General features: G+C 41.6%; 1 pseudogene across 1 annotated transcript in view; it reads left to right on the forward strand.

Moving 5' to 3' along the window:
- The first annotated feature begins 2,373 nt into the window (after positions 1-2,373).
- Positions 2,374-19,126, forward strand: part of LOC308285018 (histamine H3 receptor-like) — a 38,636-nt pseudogene continuing 21,883 nt past the window's right edge. The window contains exons 1-3 of the transcript in view: positions 2,374-2,558; positions 5,919-6,308; positions 6,672-7,058. The product of the transcript in view is annotated as a histamine H3 receptor-like (transcript). The remainder of the gene's footprint in view (positions 2,559-5,918; positions 6,309-6,671; positions 7,059-19,126) is intronic.

Genomic DNA, 19,126 nt, shown 5'->3' on the forward strand with positions numbered 1-19,126 from the left:
ATCCTGACTGCCTTTGCTGCATGTCACTTCCCATCTCTCTCCCACATTTCCTATCAGCCTACTACTGTCTGTGTGTTGATGTCTATCAATAAAGACATAAAAGCAAAAAAAGGAAGTCGAAGGAAGACCGGCCTTGCAACATCAAGGCTAAGTATGCAACGTCTGTTTTTTAGGCTGCGCTGGCTGCACAAAAGACAAAACAGGCGGCCGCACACAACCTGCGTTCATCAACCTGCAGCAGTGTGCACCATGCAGGTATGACCATACCTGCCCCATACTGTACATACTGATAGTAAAAACACATTTATGTGGAATGGGTATTGTGAAATATAGACCTGTGAAGGATTATACCAAATTAGTTGTTAAATTGAAAATGTTACAGACAAAAATTATAATAATCTGTGCATATTGATATTTATCTATTTTTATAGCTTAAAGTTGCCAGCCCACGTAGTTTCTTCAACTTAATCACTGTGCCAGTCAGCAGTGTGCTTGATGATTTCTTAATGTACAGTACATAAATCAGTCAGTATTATCAGTGTCATGGATTATAACAGTGCCTTCGAAGCACCGCTGCTGCATACATTAATCAAAGTATATTCATCAAATCAGGTCTGGCGAGAGAAGAAGTATGCTGCACTACTGTCTGTACTTCCTGTTAATTAGCTTGGCAATTATTGTAAGCTGTCACAGTTCTTAAGCGGCAGGGTGGACTGTGTGTGCTCCAGAGCGTAATCCCCCACAAATGACAAGATAATGGAGGCAAAGAGAAGGCATGCTTCAAAGGGAACCTGGAGATAGAATCCCCACCAGGGACATTTTAGGGACAGGCAGTGAAAGAGACAGGGAGAAAGAGAGGTATAACACTTGATACGTTCCCTTCACTGAGAGCAGTCCGAGTATCAGAAGATTGTTCTGTAATGTTTGACCTCGTGCTGTGCAATGACACCGCCCGGCTCCAAAGGAAGCAAAGCTTTTGGGATGTTTCTATTCACAATACTGTAAGATGGGAATTTTAGTGATTTGGAAGATAATGTTTTTGCACAACAACAAATCTCACTCTGAATTGTGTTTATGCTATCATGCATTATTAGTATCCCAGAATTCTCAGAGTTAGACAGAACTGCACACATCTACAGATGTAGACCTACACAGATCAAATAGTCTCTTTTATAGTCTGTGTCTCTTTGTACATGTATACTCCACTATTCTGCAGCATATCTTGTACCAATGGTTTCCCTTCATGTGTAGTTGTTTGTGTACATGAGTTATTGCAAGTGCACCATCACATTATTCAGGTATGATTTGTTGACAATTAACCTCCTGTATCCTTCATCATACGCCAAATATCTAAAATAGCAGCTCTACAACCTCATAAAGCACCACGATGCAATGTGTTGTGAGCTTGTTTTGGGCTATATGTTTTCACCTACAGTATAATGACAAGCCTGAAATAGCAACACTGGGGTTAATGTGGTTAAACTATTGCCTGCAGGATATTATGCACCTGTGCTGAAGAAAATACCTACAAGTGCAGTCAGTACTCAAGTAAGTAAATGTATTTTACACACAAATAAGTAAATAAATCATATAGGCATATGCTCATGGTGTCTAGAAAAAGCACCTTTGTTTATATTTTGTTACAATTAGGTAAAAAAGAAACCTTAGAAACCGTGTGTGCATGAGGAACCCAGCATGTCTTGCACCCCCTGCTAGAAGAGGCTAGAATCGTCAATGGTCTCCGAGTAGAACTCTCCACCGGCGACGCTGCCAGGCATCAATGCCTATGTGGCAATACCTATGTGGTATGCACCTGGACCAGTAGTCCTCGTGTTTGTGGACAGCTAATCTCCGGCACCGTTGGCGCGATGGCAGTGCAACTGTGCACGCACACTACCTGGATGCCAGAGCATCCAGGTATATAGGCGTTGTGTATATAGGCGTTGTGAGCATCTGAAAATATATTTTTTGATTACTAAATAGCTGATGAGATGTAGATACCCATTACTGAAGAAATTATTGTAGAGTTTTTACTTCATTGATTGAGTATAGACCAGTATAGTAGTAGTGTTTCACACCTGTGGGGGTCCCCAACAGAGCGCCGCTTAGCCAATTATTTTGGCTAAGCACATGTTATATTTTACAACATAGCCTACGTTATGATTGATGATTATGTACTGTACCAACTGCATAGGTAACAAAATTAGTCTAGTTGCCCCATCTAAGTAAGATATCTATCATATATAGATATAAGGTTAGAACATTAATTATGTGAGTGTTTAATTGCAGATAGAGATATCTGAGAAGGGTACTATTTTCATAATATCCTTCACTCAAGTGTAAATGTACTTAATACTTAAATAATGCTTGCCAACACCTGGTTTCCCTGGGGCGTTCTGCATCCTGCTGTACATCCCTTATAGACTTACAGGCAGGTGGACACTGGGCAGAGGACTCTGTAAGCTGTGGATGGTCATGGACTACTTCAGCCTCTAGTCTTCAACATTGTCCTCATCAGCTACTGTACGACCGTTTCCTCGCTGTCACCCAAGCGGTGAGTTTACAATCTTTCTCATCTGGAATCATACAGAATCGGATGGCACTCAATCAGAAATAAGAATTATGATATGCCATACATCCAGAAGAAAATTAAACTCCCATCATGATCAAAGTACAATAATGTTGGTGGATGGCAACATCACTGGGATTCATTCAAGTAGTGCAGGGGTCTTCAACGTTTTCAGGCCAAGGACCCCTTAGTTGAGAGAGAGATGAAGCAGGGACCCCCACAACCTTTTCAGAGATTCCATATAGTTTTATTGTTTGACAGCACAATCATCAGTGTATTTTGGATACATGTCAGTTGTGTTTTCAGATATTTAACCACTTGAACTGTCAATACTTAATAAACTTGACCTTTCACTCTGTACTTAGTCTGCTCTTTTTCCCCTCTACTATTTGCCGAAAATAGCCGATCTACAAGCTCAAAGCGCCTCGCAGCGAGAGGCGTTGTGAGCTTGTAGATCTGCTATTTTTGGCTAAAGAATCTCAGAACACCACCGTTCAAGTGGTTAATATAAAAAAAGGCGAAAAAGGTTTCTATCACACAAAGATTTGGAGTACCTCTGAGGACCCCCTAGGGGTCCCGGACACCCCGTTGAAGACCCCTGAAGTAGTAGATTCCAAAGGTTTAAAGGCTAAGTGTCTTTTCCCTTGTTCACAGTAAAAGCCTGAGTGTTAATTTAACTCTGGATGTGTAGGTGCTGTGTACTCAATACCGTTGGTCACTACTGGTGGTGGTCTGTTACTTTGTTTTTGAGGGTTGAATCGCCCAGGTCATCAGTGGGGCCAGTAGCACCACACTGTCCCAAATGAGCCCATCTGCACAGGTTAATCATTCATGACCCGTTCAGGCCCAGTGCCACCCCTAATTATAGCCCTCCCACATGATGAAGGCAGAAAGGTCATGTTTCAACTTCAGGACAGGCTTGGCCTGGTACTGGAGTGGCTCTGATAGCTCAGATCTGCTTTATCAATTGTAATTGTCAAGATGTATGCGCTTGCACAACTACAATATTAACTCTATTGACATGATCATAATCCGCCCATGATTCAATTTCAGTCTTGCCATTTAGTACAACAGTGCTTTAAAAACATACAGCACGACTGGGCTATGGGCTGCTAACCTTTATTTTTACAACTCCTTCCAGTGTTGTACAAATACAAAAGTATTTTGACAGATATTTAGTAGTTTCAGACTTTTAGCCCCTGCAGCTGCAGCTGCCACTGCCACTGCCAGCCGTGTGTGTGTGTGTGTGTGTGTGTGTGTGTGTGTGTGTGTGTGTGTGTGTGTGTGTGTGTGTGTGTGTGTGCGTGTGCGTGTGCGTGTGCGCACGTGCGCGGCTGCGCGCGTGCGTGCGTGTGTGTGTGTGTGTACTGTGCTGCTGAAAGACAAGGAGGCAATTAGCCAGTAGCTATGCCCCTAAAAGCTTTTGTCCAATGCTAGCTTTGCAAACCTTGGCAAGCAGGAAGTTATTCTAAGCTAGCATTGGACAAAAGCTTTTTAGGAGGGGCATAGCTACTGGCTAATTGCAAACAGGTGGAAAGAGCACTATAAGGACCTCTTAAACAGGGACACCATTCCTGAGATGGAGGCCCTTGACCATGACAACTCCCTCAACATCCCACAGATGAAAGCATGGGAGATCCACCCAGCCTGGATGAGATAGAGGATGCCATCAGAAAGATGAGAAACAACAGGGCTGCTGGACCCGACGGCATCCCAGCGGAGGTCCTGAGGAGAGGCGGTCCTGATCTTCTTAAACACATCCATGCCCTGCTTCTAAAAATATGGGAAGAAGAGGAAATCCCTGCACAGCTTAGGGATGCTTTAATTGTTTCGGGTCTTGGCCAATAGACTCACCCCCCTGTCAGAGAGCATTCTTCCTGAGTCTCAGAGTGGTTTTCGCCCAGGCAGAGGAACCACAAACATGATTTTCACTGCTCGTCAATTGCAAGAAAAATGCCGGGAACAAAATCAACCATTATACATGGCCTTCATAGACCTCACCAAAGCTTTTGACTCAGTAAACCGTCAGGCCCTTTGTCTGGTTCTGGCAAAGATTGGCTGCCCAAAAAATACATCCGGGTACTGAGACTGTTGCATGACAATATGTCAGCCACAGTACTTGGTAACAGTGGAGACGAAACAGAACCCTTCAAGGTTGACACAGGTGTCAAACAGGGATGTGTCATCGCTCCAACACTATTTTCCATCTATATTGCTGCTATCCTCCATCTGGCCAGCAAACATCTGCCTCAGGGAGTTGAAATTATGTACAGAACCGACAGTCAACTCCTCAACATCAACCGATTCAGGGCTAAACGTCAAACCACCACCATATCCATCATGGAGCTGCAGTATGCGGACGACAATGCTCTTGTAGCCCTCTCAGAAGAGGACATCCAGGCCATTCTATCATGCAGCCTTTGCAAAACCTTACAGACAGCTTGGTCTGGCCATTAATATAAAAAATACTCAAATCCACACCAAACAGCAGTACACCTGTCATACCCCCAAACATCCTCATAGACAACATCCAACTGGAAAATGTGGACCATTTCCCATATCTTGGCAGCCTCCTCTCATCTAAAGCAATCAGAGAGAACAACCACCAAGCAGGCCCAACCCAAACCCACTAACACTACTACATTCACCTGTCCACACTGCTCCAGAATAATCGGGTCCAGAATCAGCCTCTATGCCCACCTTAAGACCCACAAGGACCAAGAAGGAGGACAGTCATACTCGACTACGAGTGAACGCCGATGATGATGATGGTGTCAACTCAAATGTGGGGTCCAGTACTGTAGACAAAAGTTTTTGCCAGAGCAACAGGTTATATGGATTGGACACACAATACAATCTGCTCTTCTGGTAGACATACATGAAGACAGAACACTTTGCTCAGTCAATACATTATTATATCATATGGACTGCATTTCTGTTGTGGATCCGAACAGACGGTTATACCATATACATATACCTTATATATATATATATATATATATATATATATATATATATATATATATATATATACTGTACAACAGACATAGTTACAAACGAAACAATGCCTGCTGGCCAATGTTATGGACAGATTATGTAAACGGAGAGCTTGTGGGTAGTACATCATTGACTTCACATTTGGTATGGCGGTACATTACTAACTTAGTAGTTATCTAACTCTCCAAACTCTACAATGACATACACATTTTTATGTTCTTATTTTTTGCTGTAGACAGATGAACCTGGCAGATTTTCATTAATTATCTGCGCATTGCATTAATCATAGACTACTCCCATTCCTTATGTTTTCAGAACACAACATTTACGTTAATAATAGTGGAAGAAACAGCATACATTTTTTGTAGAGCCAGACAGGGCATGACGGTGACCCGGGAGGTCACCAAGATGGTTGCTGTCTAGGTGCTAGCATTTGTCCTTTATGGACCAGCCATCATATTCTGGGAGCTGGCATGCAGTGGGCAGAAGCCGAGTGCCAAAGAACCAATGCTTTGCCGAGTTCTATTACACTTGGTATTTCCTGCTCAGCGCCTCCATGCTGGAGTTCTTCTGCCCGCTCATCCCTGTGGCTTTTTTCAACCCCAGCATCTCCTTCAGCATCCGCAGGAGGAGGCCGCTCCGCTGCAAGGAAGGCCCTTCCAACCTCCAGCCCAGCGAGCCAGCCGGTGCCCAGGGGGATGCCGTCCTGTTCTCTCTTACTGGGGGGTGGGCACGCAGGGACGTGCAGAGAATGTTAGAGAGGCAGAGGCTGACATGTCTAAAAGGGCCTTTTGGTGAAAATATCGAAAATAGCAGACCTCCAAGCTCACAAAGGGGTTGTCGGCTATTTTTAATGCTTGATTTCTACACAGAGAGGGCAATTCTTTCAACATAAGATGCTGCATTCAAGTTCAGGAGAGTTTGGACTAGGCAATTCTCTTGAATGCTGGGGCATTTGCATTTCTTTCCCCATAGTAACTGCATTCATGGTCTGGAGATGGCACTTTTTTACAGATGGATAAAAGGGCAGGGGCTCAAGCCCCCTTTGATGTCTACCGTATGTGAGCACATGCCTGTGGGCACGCTGTCCCTCGGCGCGGGACTGGCACTCACAGGCTCTGTCCATTCCCAGTCCTCTTCTCCCTCTGTGGGCAAACTGGACCCCTCATCCCCCAGGGTTACCCAGCCCAGCCTTCTGTCCAGGGATACAAAGGTGGCCAAGTCCCTGGCTGTCATAGTGTGTGTGTGTTTGCCATCTGCTGGGCGCCCTACACCCTGCTGATGATCATCCGTGCCACCTGCAGGGGGCAGTGCGTCCAACACCACTGGTATGAGGTCACCTTCTGGCTCCTGTGGCTCAACTCAGCCATTAACCCCTTCCTCTACCCGCTCTGCCACAGTAGCTTCCGCAGGGCCTTTGGCCAGATTCTGTGCCCCAGGCGACGTACCGCTCAGCCCTCGGCTGACCTTCAAACTGGCCAGCGACGGACTGGTAACCTTGGAGAGAGACCACGAGCAGTTCAATCAGCACAAGTTGGATTGTGCACCACAGTATGTCATAATGACCATCGGTAGTAGTAGTTCTCAATCGAACACTTGGATGTTTTGATATTTTATTTTTTACATTTTATTGTAGGTGTGCCTGGAAGTTTGCTCTCCTACTGCAGGTTTTCAGTGGAATTTCTGCATTGTATTACCAGTAAGACTCCCTAATTGGGAGATCAATTGACCGTCAGGTCGTCAACCTCATGGTGGCGCTAAAAGGGACAGATCCATGTTGATGACATGACTCTAGACATACTGTGTACCGCTTTGCGTGATTTTAGGGCAAAATGTGTAGGAGCAGTGTCCAAAAATGTGTTTTGCAAGAATCGTCCTCATCGTGGCGCTAGAAGAGGAGCATATGAGAAATGAGGGATGGAGGTTGTGGTTTGGCAGCCATGGAGTGTGTGTGCAAAGTTTGGCATGGACAGGGGCAACGGTGGCAGAGATTTGAGTAGGGGAAAAGTGTGACGTGACGGACAGACTGACAGACTGACAGACTGACAGACTGACTGACAGCCGGTGGAGGTTTTGATAGTAACTGCGACTTGACGGTCGCAATTATAGATTACGAAAAGATGCTTTGTAGTAAACAAACACTTTTGGCATTCACAACAAGATAAACTCCACAAATATAACACTTTTAATGATTTTCCTTGCCACATGCCACTTAATAGAAGTTTACAAAAGTAAACTCCCAAATTCATGTTTGAGATATTATTAGAAATGGTAACCACAGACCATATTTTTGAAAAACCTTTGAAAAAAAAGCATCAGAAATGTGGCGAGAGAATCCAAAACGGATTTTAGGACTATACAAACTGTAGCACCCTCCCTATTTATTGTGCTTACAGCTGATGTCTTTATCATAACCGTAAAAGCTGATGATGAATTGCGGTTGCAGCGTATCACGTTGCTGCATCTGCCTTTCAAAGAAAACAACAAATATCTGGATTTATGTTTATAAAAGGTATGTGGCAGCAGTTTAATAGATCACTATCACCCTCTGCTGTTTGATTCTGCTATTTGAGGTAATGCAGTGGAGTGCCAACAAATGCATAGGCTACATTACAAGAAGGGCCCCATCACAATTTGAAATTCAAAATACAACTAAATGTTTACTGTTATCTTTGTAGTGCTGACAACGTAAGCCTTTAAATTTGGTGGGAGGTACATTTATAATTCATACTAAATTGAGATATCAGTCTTTGTATTCAGACTTTGGCAACTAAATGACAACAAACAACCCCATATATATATATATATACCAGTATATATATATATATATATATATATATATATATATATATATATATACCCGTTCTCGTCCTCTTTTAACTTAATTTCTGAGTGCTCGGGCTCGGATCTCTCCTCTATTTTTCAAGTTTCATCCCACTGATCCTAGAAGAAGCACCCACCACACGTTTTTAACTTTGCTACTACCTCCTGTGAGCATCTAGTTTCTCTTGTTCTTCGCTAAACAACTCCATATACTGTATGAATTTAATTAATTTGTAATATTCTCACAATACATATCAATATATAACTACTGTAGATATATCTGGTGTACACACTGGGCATGTATGAATGTTTATATACCACTAGATGTCACCATTCACCTTTATAGCATTCTTTGCAGTACAGGACATTAGGCTATAACACAGTATAGGATGAGTTCTCCTCTGGCAATTGGCCTTGGTTCACATAGACTTTGACACTATTGTTTGCATTACAGCAATCTCCATCTCAAGGTATATTTTGTGCTAAGAAAACCACTCATCTGAGAGTGTAAATGAATAAATATAGCCCAATAATCAATGGATCTCATCTAGCTATCGGAAACTGCTACTGTACATTTAGAAATGTTTCATTTGTTTCGTAATAATTTGCAAGAATCTTTGTGTCACATTTATTTTGCAGATAATATTATTGTCCTAGCTTCTATTACACAATATGTGAAACTACCAGTTGTCCAGTGCCCTACTAATTGTTTCTGGTGCACAAGGGTATCACAGTGACTAAAATATAGGGTGTTCGTAGTTACTTTGTACTACGTGTGAGTAAATGGAACCTAGAAGAACAATTTGCTGAAATTATAATAATGAAATATCTACATCTGTAACTGGTCAACATTCTGCATGCTCTGTAAACCCTATAGGAAATAAATACATTCCTATAGTTTAAATCCTGCATAAATGATGCTGCCAGGAGGCATGTTGCATGAATCACATGCACCTCCTTGTGATTAATGAGGCCCTGAGTTCAAATCAGACTCCCGTCATGTCTCGCATGTCTTCTCTCTGATCATGGTTTCCTGTCACTCTACACGCTACTATCGAATAAAAAAAAAAAGCATAAATTGCACCATAACATTAAAATAAATGATAACATTGCTGCTGTTTACCTGATGTATAATTGGGTCATTGATCTCGAAGCCACTTCTGGGTCAAGTGGTACTTATTTTGTTTGTATGATGTGAGCAAAAGCCCAGGGTGCGCTACCATCTTCCTATTGTCCCACCTCGCAGTTAGGCTTGTTTTGATAGATTAGATGAGACCCTCCGATGTGGACTTATTAGACCTGTAATTACGCCATCATGCTGGATAGTGAGGTTCCATTTGCAGGTGCCTGGGGTCCCACCAGGGACTTACATTGCTCAAATTGTTGCCACTGCCCGTGTGCACATCTGGGCCCGTGGTCAGGTGCCGCGAATAAGGGCACAGCTGCAGGAGCAGGCTCCCCTCTCCCGTGTCCCCCCGTGGCATGGTGGGGGGACGGAGGCACACTTGTGACCAGAGGGAGGCAGGCGCATTTCCCTAGGGAGGGCAGAACTGCATCTATCAGCAGAATGGCAAGCCTGCATGCATGGCTTGCCATGCACTCCCCGTGTATATCTAAATGCAACAGCAACATATAGCTGTCTCACTGCAGTGTGTTGGGATATCAGGGGGGATGCAGGTGTTGATTGATGGATTGAAAGCTGATCGCACATGAGGCAAGCCAACGGGCTATTGAAAGGAAAGGGAGTATTTGAAATAGTCAGCAATTAGGATTCATGCCATCTTACCATATATATATACTGTATATATATACAGTATATATATATATATATAGTTATTATAATTTTGATATATGTATATACATAGATACTGTATAGCAATAACTATCGGCTTAAATATACAGTATGGTACACACACACACACACACACACACACACACACACACACACACACACACACACACACACACACACACACACACACACACACACACACACACACACACACACACACACACACACACACACACACACTGTATATAGTATATAGTATATACAGCATACACACACAATACCGGTATATATAAAAAAGCATATACAAGAAACACAGGTGAAACACATATGCGCGTGTATTGCGTACGGTGGTGTATTTTTATGTTGGCATGTGTGTCAAACACCTCTCAGTGGGTGCATGTGAATGTGTTTATGGGGGGGTTTGTATGTCTGTGACCTCAAGCGATGTGTCTGAAAGCTGTGACCCCAAATGGAGTGCACCTGTGCCCCTTAACTTTATAGTCCCCCATTAGCAGAGAGAAAGCCACTGATCAGAGGGGGCTGGAAGGCCTATATAAATTCCCACATGAGAACCTTTCAATAGTTAAACTCTCATAGGTTTCTCTACAGCGTTCTGATACGATGACTTAATGTAAAGAGGAAAACAACAACAACAACAAAACTCTACTTGCACAATACCTCCGGTCTACACAATTAAAACCAGGGACATGCTGGGCCCCTGATTCAGCCCGGGAAAAAGAGTTTTAGAGGCCCTCATTGCGCGCTATAGAGAGAGATCTCTCTCTATAGCACTGCTGCTGCTACTCAAAGATTTGCCATTTCAGATCATGACAAGTGACAAGCCAGTGGACCAATTACATGAGTTAGTCTATATTTCGTCGTTGTCAGGTGGAAACCTTGTATGTCCAAAACCGTTGGTTTTGTATTTATCATTTTAAAAATTATTTAAACTAGTGAAAACAGCCGATCTACAAGCACACAACGCCTCGCACCACGCACCCGTAGATCTGCTGTTTTCACTACTTTTGTGCAAACAGTTTAATTTTTATTTTTGTGCAAACAGTTTAATTTTTTCCTAATGGCCGGCCTGGACCGGCCGGGAATGAACCGGCCGTTCGGGAGTTGTCCCTCTTTTCCCAATGGCCAGCACGTCCTGTAATAGATTCTATGAAATGTAATCTATTTGTTTTATATGTGCAGTCACGTGTCTGTCACTTTACCTAAGAATACAGTAAGACTGACTCAGCAACAGCTGTCGGGACCGTGGCTCCACGCGCGCTCCGACGTCATCAGTCCATACATGGAAGACTCTTCAGAATTGTATCTTTAGACATTGTTTAGGATACACCCTCTCAACTATTCTTGTCACACTGTCCGTGTATATAATGGGACCATGCCTGAGAAATGGAAGCGACAGATGGGGATGCGTGTCGCTCAGAGCTCTTGATAAGATTGTTCAATAAATGTTGTATTCATTATACTCCACCCTCTAAGAATTCGTTTCAATTTATTATGTTATTATTTATATAAGTATGATGCTTAAAGAATTCTATTACAGTGGCGACTCTGGTGGGACCGGCATAATCTGTCTGTCAGCTTTTCTCTTTTTCTGTACAGGACACACTGGCTGTTGATTCAGAGCGGCTGACGGACAGGGATCGCCGGTCGAACTTAACGGGGTGAGAGTATCGTGAATACAATATGATTTGGGAGGCCAGACGTGGTCATTATAATTGCATGTACCCGGGACAGGCCACAACATTTTTATGCGGCTGTCGTACTTGCATGAACAAAATTTAATAGAGAGATGCCTTGCATGTATAGAAGGTATCTACCGTATCTCGGAAGTATACTGTTTAAACGTACAGTACCCGTGTAATCCGGGGTGAAAGCTAATACGTAGCTCCACGTGATCGTGGGTTGTTTCTGTTAAAGTACAGTACCTGTAGGAAACCAGGGTTAGGGTTGATTATCGATTGGGGAATCGCCTTTCGGCAATAATCATCTCGGTATAGGATATTGCATGACGAAATATTCTCTAAAACGCCGCATGTGGGCGAGTAATTATGAACGTAATCAGGCGATCATAAATGAACGTAACCAGACGTGAAATATGTAATTATGAAATGGTCGTATATATTTAACTGTGAAAGCCAGACTTGGTTGTTAAATAACTATTCCATGTAGTACAGTTGATACAGTACAACTAATGTTTTAAATTCGATGTGTTGTGAGCATCTTTCTGGTAGGCCATGTTTTGGGGTGCCTTTATGGGCATCCGTCTCCTGTGAAAGTTGCTTACAAAGGGGGGGTAGGTATGAATTTAATTTATGCATTTATGATAATCAACTAGAAGTGGGTAGTTGAAACCAGAACCAAAATAGGAATCGGGATCATCTTTTCTTTTCTCTCGCTGGGTTAAAATGGCCTGGGAGAAGGTCTTATGTCATTAAGACATTGGGTAGACTAAAAATATAGGTTTTGACCTTACCTTTTTTGTGAAAAGCATAAGTCTCGAGCTGCTGGGGGTGTGAATGTGAGGCCGTGAATGTAAGGAAATGCATTTTCGGCCTATATCAAATAACTGATGCTATTGGAAAAAATACCAGGCGGACGGGAGAGTCCGTTACCTTGTATAAACTGGTCAGTCGTGGTCGAGCGATCAATATATCTGAAATGAAGAAACTGTTCCGTTGATTGGTAATAAAGAATCCACGACTACCATGGTCAGCTGGGAAAAGAAAGATTTTAGGCTATAATTTAAGCCTATAAAACTACAAATTACACATTATTATTTGTCTAAAGTGGTAAAGCTACAACAATACCTAAGTAATTGAGGTCTATGACCTGTCAAACTCTTGTGAGTCTGTCTGATACGGCAGCTGTCTGCTTCTGTTACGTTCTATTCTCGCCGTACAACAGTTACGCGCGGTGGGGGGGTGACAGAGCGCCTATGTGAAATGAGCAGAAATAGCGTTAGCCGAAATAAGGCTTCCGGCGCTGGTCTCTTCAGAATAAGAGTATCCCTAAAGCCGGCTATAATATACATTATGTAGGCCTACTGCACCTTTAGTTTGAAGGCTGGAGCCTGGCATATTTCTGCCGTCTCTCAGACCGGAAACGTTCTTTCTGCTCACTTCACTTCACGGACCCGTCAGAGCTACAAGCTGACAGCGCGGTGAAATGCGCTGCGCTGTGGGCTTGTAGGTCTGCTATTTTTAAATGAGATACAGGGTCACAGCAGGCAAGGGTTCCTTTGCTGGCTATTTTAGTAGCGTACCGCACCGGCCATACGAAGAAGCGGATAGGCCTACATTGAGGAGACGATTGTTCTCGTGCGTCAACGCTTGCATAATCATACAGCAAAGGAAACCTCGGCACAATTAAATAGACATTATTTGATTTAAATCTAAAACCCAGGGACACGTTGGGGTCAGGGAAAACCCATGAGAGTAGACCATTGTAAACTTGTGAGTCTGTTCTAGCAGAACGGTAGATCAGCGGTTTTCAAGGCATGTTGGAGAATATTGATTATAATTTATAATGGTTAATGAAGGCTTAATTTTGTCTTAATATTTAAGTAGGACATAGAAGTCAGTTTGACTATTGAGACTGTATACTGTACTGTGAATGTTAGCTGCAGTGATTGGAAACTAGGCTATAGTTGTGACAGAGTATCTCATTGTTTGGTAAACAGTGATGTTTGAAGGTTAAATGGATGAATTTACATGTATGTGTTGACCAGATCATTCTGGGTTGACCTCTAAAGCTTGACTTAGATTATTTTACCAGGGTTAAATTAAGGTTGGGTAGCAGTCTATTCTTAATTATTAACACTACGGTAAAATCGGTTGGCATTGCTTTGTGACAGGTATTAAGTGAGGTAATTTGTGGGTGAGAACCACATCATAGACATGGTAGTGGACGTCAGTCTAAATGGTTTAGTAGTTCATTAATAGACAGCTTGGGCTGTGATTGACATTATGCTATTTGCTGACTTGGATAGGACAGTGTAGAATAGCTGGACATGGGGAACAGGTGCCGTGCTTTAGGAATGGTGGGGGCCTGTGGAAGACAACCCCTGCTGTGAGAATAACATTTCTGTGGTCCATCCCAAATGTGTGTCAGTCTGGGTGGAATGGCTGTTTCGATATTTGGGCCTATTTGGCCTTTGTACGCTCATTTAAAAGGAGAATGTAACTTATTTCAGCCAGTGGACTGAAGAAGAGATTGTCCAAAATATATCTTTAGCTTTGCAGTTTAGCAGTCGTCAAAATAAAAGTGACCATATGAACTAATGAACATTGATTTAAAATAGGCTGTAGTCAGCTTGTTGTCAGGCTATTCTCTTCATAGGTCAAGCAAGGACTAAGGGTAAGGGTAGGAAATAAACAGTAGTGCAAAATATATATGGTTGGCTGAAAACTTTATTGAAAAAATGTTTCTCTAATTCAGTGAAACTCAAGCAAAGTGATGGTGTAATCTGGTTACACAAGTAGGTCACATACAAGAAGTTAAACGTTTCAGTAGAATCTAATTTTTCCTAATATAGACAGTAAAAAAAAAAAACGGTTGCCACCCTGTCAGTATATTTTTGCATACTTCAACTTGTGTGGAGACCAGTGCTCGGGGGAGCACTGCTACTAGTTTATTTTTAAAGTCTTAGCAGCCAACATGGCACTTTCTTTGAGAAAGGATAAACAACCGATTGGTTGGATGACTAGCTTTTAAGTGTAACCATTTTAAATTCTTAGATGTGGCATGTAAAATGTACCTAAAGAAAGGGAGCTGAAAAACGGGCACTAAATAGTGGTGAATGTATGTACTTAATATTGTAAGAGGGGTAGTGAAATTATCCAATGTACTGGGGTTTTCCCATGTGAAAAATAGACATAATATTATAATATTATATTATTTGTTATTAATGGAGGACATGTGGTCAGATCTAGAGAACTGTTTCCGGACAGTACAATTACTGTAAAATGTACAGGGCCTCTAGAAGTAAGTGTGACAATTTCTCTCACAGCAGCTGTTCAGGAATACACTGTCGGTTCATGACATAGTATTGACAGAATTGCCTTAAGAAGGATTCTGTGTAAATGTAAAATACTTTTGAGATTGCAGGGCATTATAATTAGATAGCAGATGATTGTAGCATTAGTATAAGGATAATGTCTGGTTGTGTTGTTTTATCATATTGGGAGAAGCCAGGTTTTTCAAACATAGACTTTGGGAAATCCTTTACTCTGCTTACTGCGTGTCCATCAGGGGTTCACCTGTCACTTGAGCTATACTGGGAGAGGGCAAATGCGATCACATTGACAGTCTGGTCATCAAGATGGACTAGTTCCGCATCTGGAGAACAATGTTGGACTGGGGACAACATGACACTGAGAATGTTAAATGACATTTTGGGACTGCAAGAATTCCAAGGCCTACTAAAGCCAGGTGCATGGCTTTGGTTCTGTGAGGGCACACAGAACCTTTGGTGAGACCGAACATTCCTAAGGAACATGAAGGATACATCGTGAACACTTTGGATGGCTAATCATTATGTTTTTTCCTGTGTGGTGGTTGTAGTAATTCCTCTCTCAGTGGGGCGCTAACGTGACGGGGGAGCAGTGGTGGGGTCATAGTAAGTTGGTGAGTACCCATGGCTCTGGGAAGAAAGGATTGATTAGGTGATTAATGGCTTCCATATGATAAAGATGAACTATACTATCTAAATGTCTACTTGGCGTAACAGAGGATGAATATGATCCTAAGCCAGGGTCATACATACCGATATGGAAATAGGACATTTACTTATAACTCAGTAACATTGTTTAAAGAGCAGGTAGAATTTGGTAGAGTTTCTGAAATCATGATATGTTGTGTTCAGTAAATTTTGACCCTATTTAAAATACTTTGTAGTTAGAGTGCCCATAACTATATATATTGGGATGGTTTTAAACCTTTCAAGGCACAAGACAGTCTGTGGAGAGAATTGTCTCACTGAAAATGATTTAACCCATCAGATAAAGTGTTCCTTAACCCTGCAGTGGCCATATTAGTCCTTTGAGCTTAAAAGGGGGGTCACAAATAAAATAAGTTAGATTTGTCTAACAATAGAAGCCACATTTTTACACTTACATAGCATAAGTGTCACATTGTCATTAATATTGGACCCAGATCATGTAAAATAGTGCAGTGGCATGGAATTTAAGAACACAACAGTGGTATCAGACTGACTGTTGCCAATATAATTAAGGATAATTATAACTGATTTAAAATCGTATTTGAATAGATCCCTACTGTAGGCCAATAACACATTTTGTTCTCTTCCGACGTGCTAGAGTGAACACAAATATAATCTCTTAAGTCTATTAAAGATTAAAATAGGAATAATGCGATTCTGTGTGGGTGGTGGGGTTTTAGGTCTAAGATAGTATAAAATAATAGTGTTTTTAGGTGGATTGACATAACAGATAACCCAGGTACTCCAGTAAAGTGTAAAGCTGTTTAAAAAAAAAAAAGCCTACTAGTGTGTGGTACTGTCCAACTCTGTAATAGCCAAACATACAGGCAGGCAGCACAAAGAACAAATATATTTTTGGGCTAAATCTCAGCTGTTGTGGCCACTTACAGATCAACTGTCATGACTTGGTTGGGAGACAGCTTGGGGAGGTCAGTTCAGTGGTTCAAACTTATAGTAAGCACACAAGGGTAGACGGAAATGGCTGAGTGACAGGAACAGTGTGGTCGTCAGGTGACATTAATTGACACGGTTGAGATGATATCTGCTGTTTAGCATTCAGTGATTAAATGAAGAGTGCACATGGAGTGGAGCTCTGCGATAATGTCCCTCCACTTAGCCTTATGGTTCTGTTTTTTCTCACAGGATATCTATAGGAGTAATGTTGAAACTTGTTGGATAGTACAGTACATTGCCACAGCGGATTGATCTATGTATTAAATGTATTACACTACTAATAGGCAATAGGCAATATGGAATCATAAAACAAGGAAAAGAATCCTGTGCCTGATAAAATAATATATGATTCTAGGGAAATATATGATTCTTGGGAAAAAGGTGTGTTTCTATACATATGGGGGTCAGTGTGGGGTTTAGTATTTTAAGTTGTTAAATTAATTACAGGCTTAACCAGTAAGCTGCTTTGAGGATTTTGTTTATATACTTGAATTTTAGTTAGTAGTGAAACACTGAGGACGGATATATCAGTGCTGAGAGGATAGCATATGATTAGCAAATTAGACCCTCTTATTTAACTAATAAGCACTATCCATGAAGTTCCTAGGAGGTTACTGGATGGAACCCGCGACATGGGTTCCTCGGTTGTCCCTTCCTCCTCCCACCACTCCCCAACAGTAGCCCCATGGGGGTAGCCCCATGGGGGGTGTCTATATGTATTTTTATCTCCCTGCTCCTAATAGTTATTGATGATCTTCTGTGTTGTGCCGAGCAGGGTGAGCAGCGCGTCACAAACGCAACCGTTGTGAGCTTGTACTGTGGGTCATGCTCAATTGGAAGACCGGAATGCTTCGGTTTGGAGAGAGTGAGCTTGACCAGTGCTTCTCAAAAAGAGGGGGGAGGTGATAGGAATATAAGAGAATTATAGATATGAATTAGCCTTTTTATGAATTATAAGAGAATTATGAGCATTAGGCTATTAATTATAAGAGGACTAGAAGTAGTTACAATTTCCAGAGTTGTTGTCTCTAGTCTCTAGTAGTTACAATTTTGGAATGGCTCTAGTACATTTTCAGGTTAGATTATTAGGCTATTATTATTCAGAATTGCTGTCTCTAGTAGCTACATAATGTAGGTTTGGTTGACATTTTTAGGTTTGTTTTTGTTTGGTCACCTGTTCAGTCTCCTACTGGCCAGAGGAATCCCTGCTGGGTTTACATGACCAGTTGATATGCATTGGAAATATATTATGGAGGACTACAAGCCTGAACCAAAAGAGTGCAAGTCTAATAAGATTGGATGATACCCGGGTATAAAGACTAATCGGTATGGGAATGAATGGGACAGTGGTGTTTGAGAATCACTGGTCTGTTGGAAAATAATGTATAATGTTGAATGCATTATATGGAAGTCATGCTAACTATACTTTTGATTTGTCTCTATAGGGATCCTGAGTTCCCTACCATTTTGGACGGAAATGATTTGTCTAATGAAAGATCGTCTTTTCCCACAAATCATGATATGATTTTCAGTTCTAGGTAAGGAGAAACGTGTCTTCTCCTATATGTTATTGGATTTGTCTAATGAAAGATTGTTTTCTCCCACCAATATTTAGGTGCCGAAGAAATAATCTGGGTGGTTTAAGAGAGAAACACATTGTAGTGATGGAATGTTCTAACGGATTTCTCTTTTCTTCCCAACATACTGTATGTGTTGTTAACATAAACTAACTAAACTAAACCAGTAACAACATTATCTATGCTATGGAATGTGGTTGTGTAGATGAAATGTATTTACAGGAGATGTCAGACGTTTCTAAAAACATTAAGTCAATATGGAAACAAATGGAAGGAATATGTCAAATGTGTCTAAAACACTATGGTAAGAAAATACTTCCACAAATTAAGGTATGTAAAAATACAAGATATCATTCATTATTGAACCATTCATGACGTGATAAATGCTTCCCATTGCCATGTTGGAAAATACAGAATATTCATGGCTGTATAAATTATAAAAATCATTCTAGGATAGGATGTCGTAACCATTGGTGCTGAGTTTTCTATTTTCAGTTTTTTAAATCCAAAAAATTAAGCCATACAAATGAAAGATGAGACGGAGCCATAAAAATGAGATGTATGGAAACCAAAAGATGTCTGGGAAATCACCATGGAATTGCCGCCTTGCATCCCAACCAGATGAGATGATAGAACTGTGCAAGGGACATACCCTAACTGCCTTGCATCCCATCCAC

The sequence above is a fragment of the Nannobrachium achirus genome (genome assembly GCF_963921795.1).
Source record: "Nannobrachium achirus genome assembly, chromosome: 5".
Taxonomy (NCBI): domain Eukaryota; kingdom Metazoa; phylum Chordata; class Actinopteri; order Myctophiformes; family Myctophidae; genus Nannobrachium; species Nannobrachium achirus.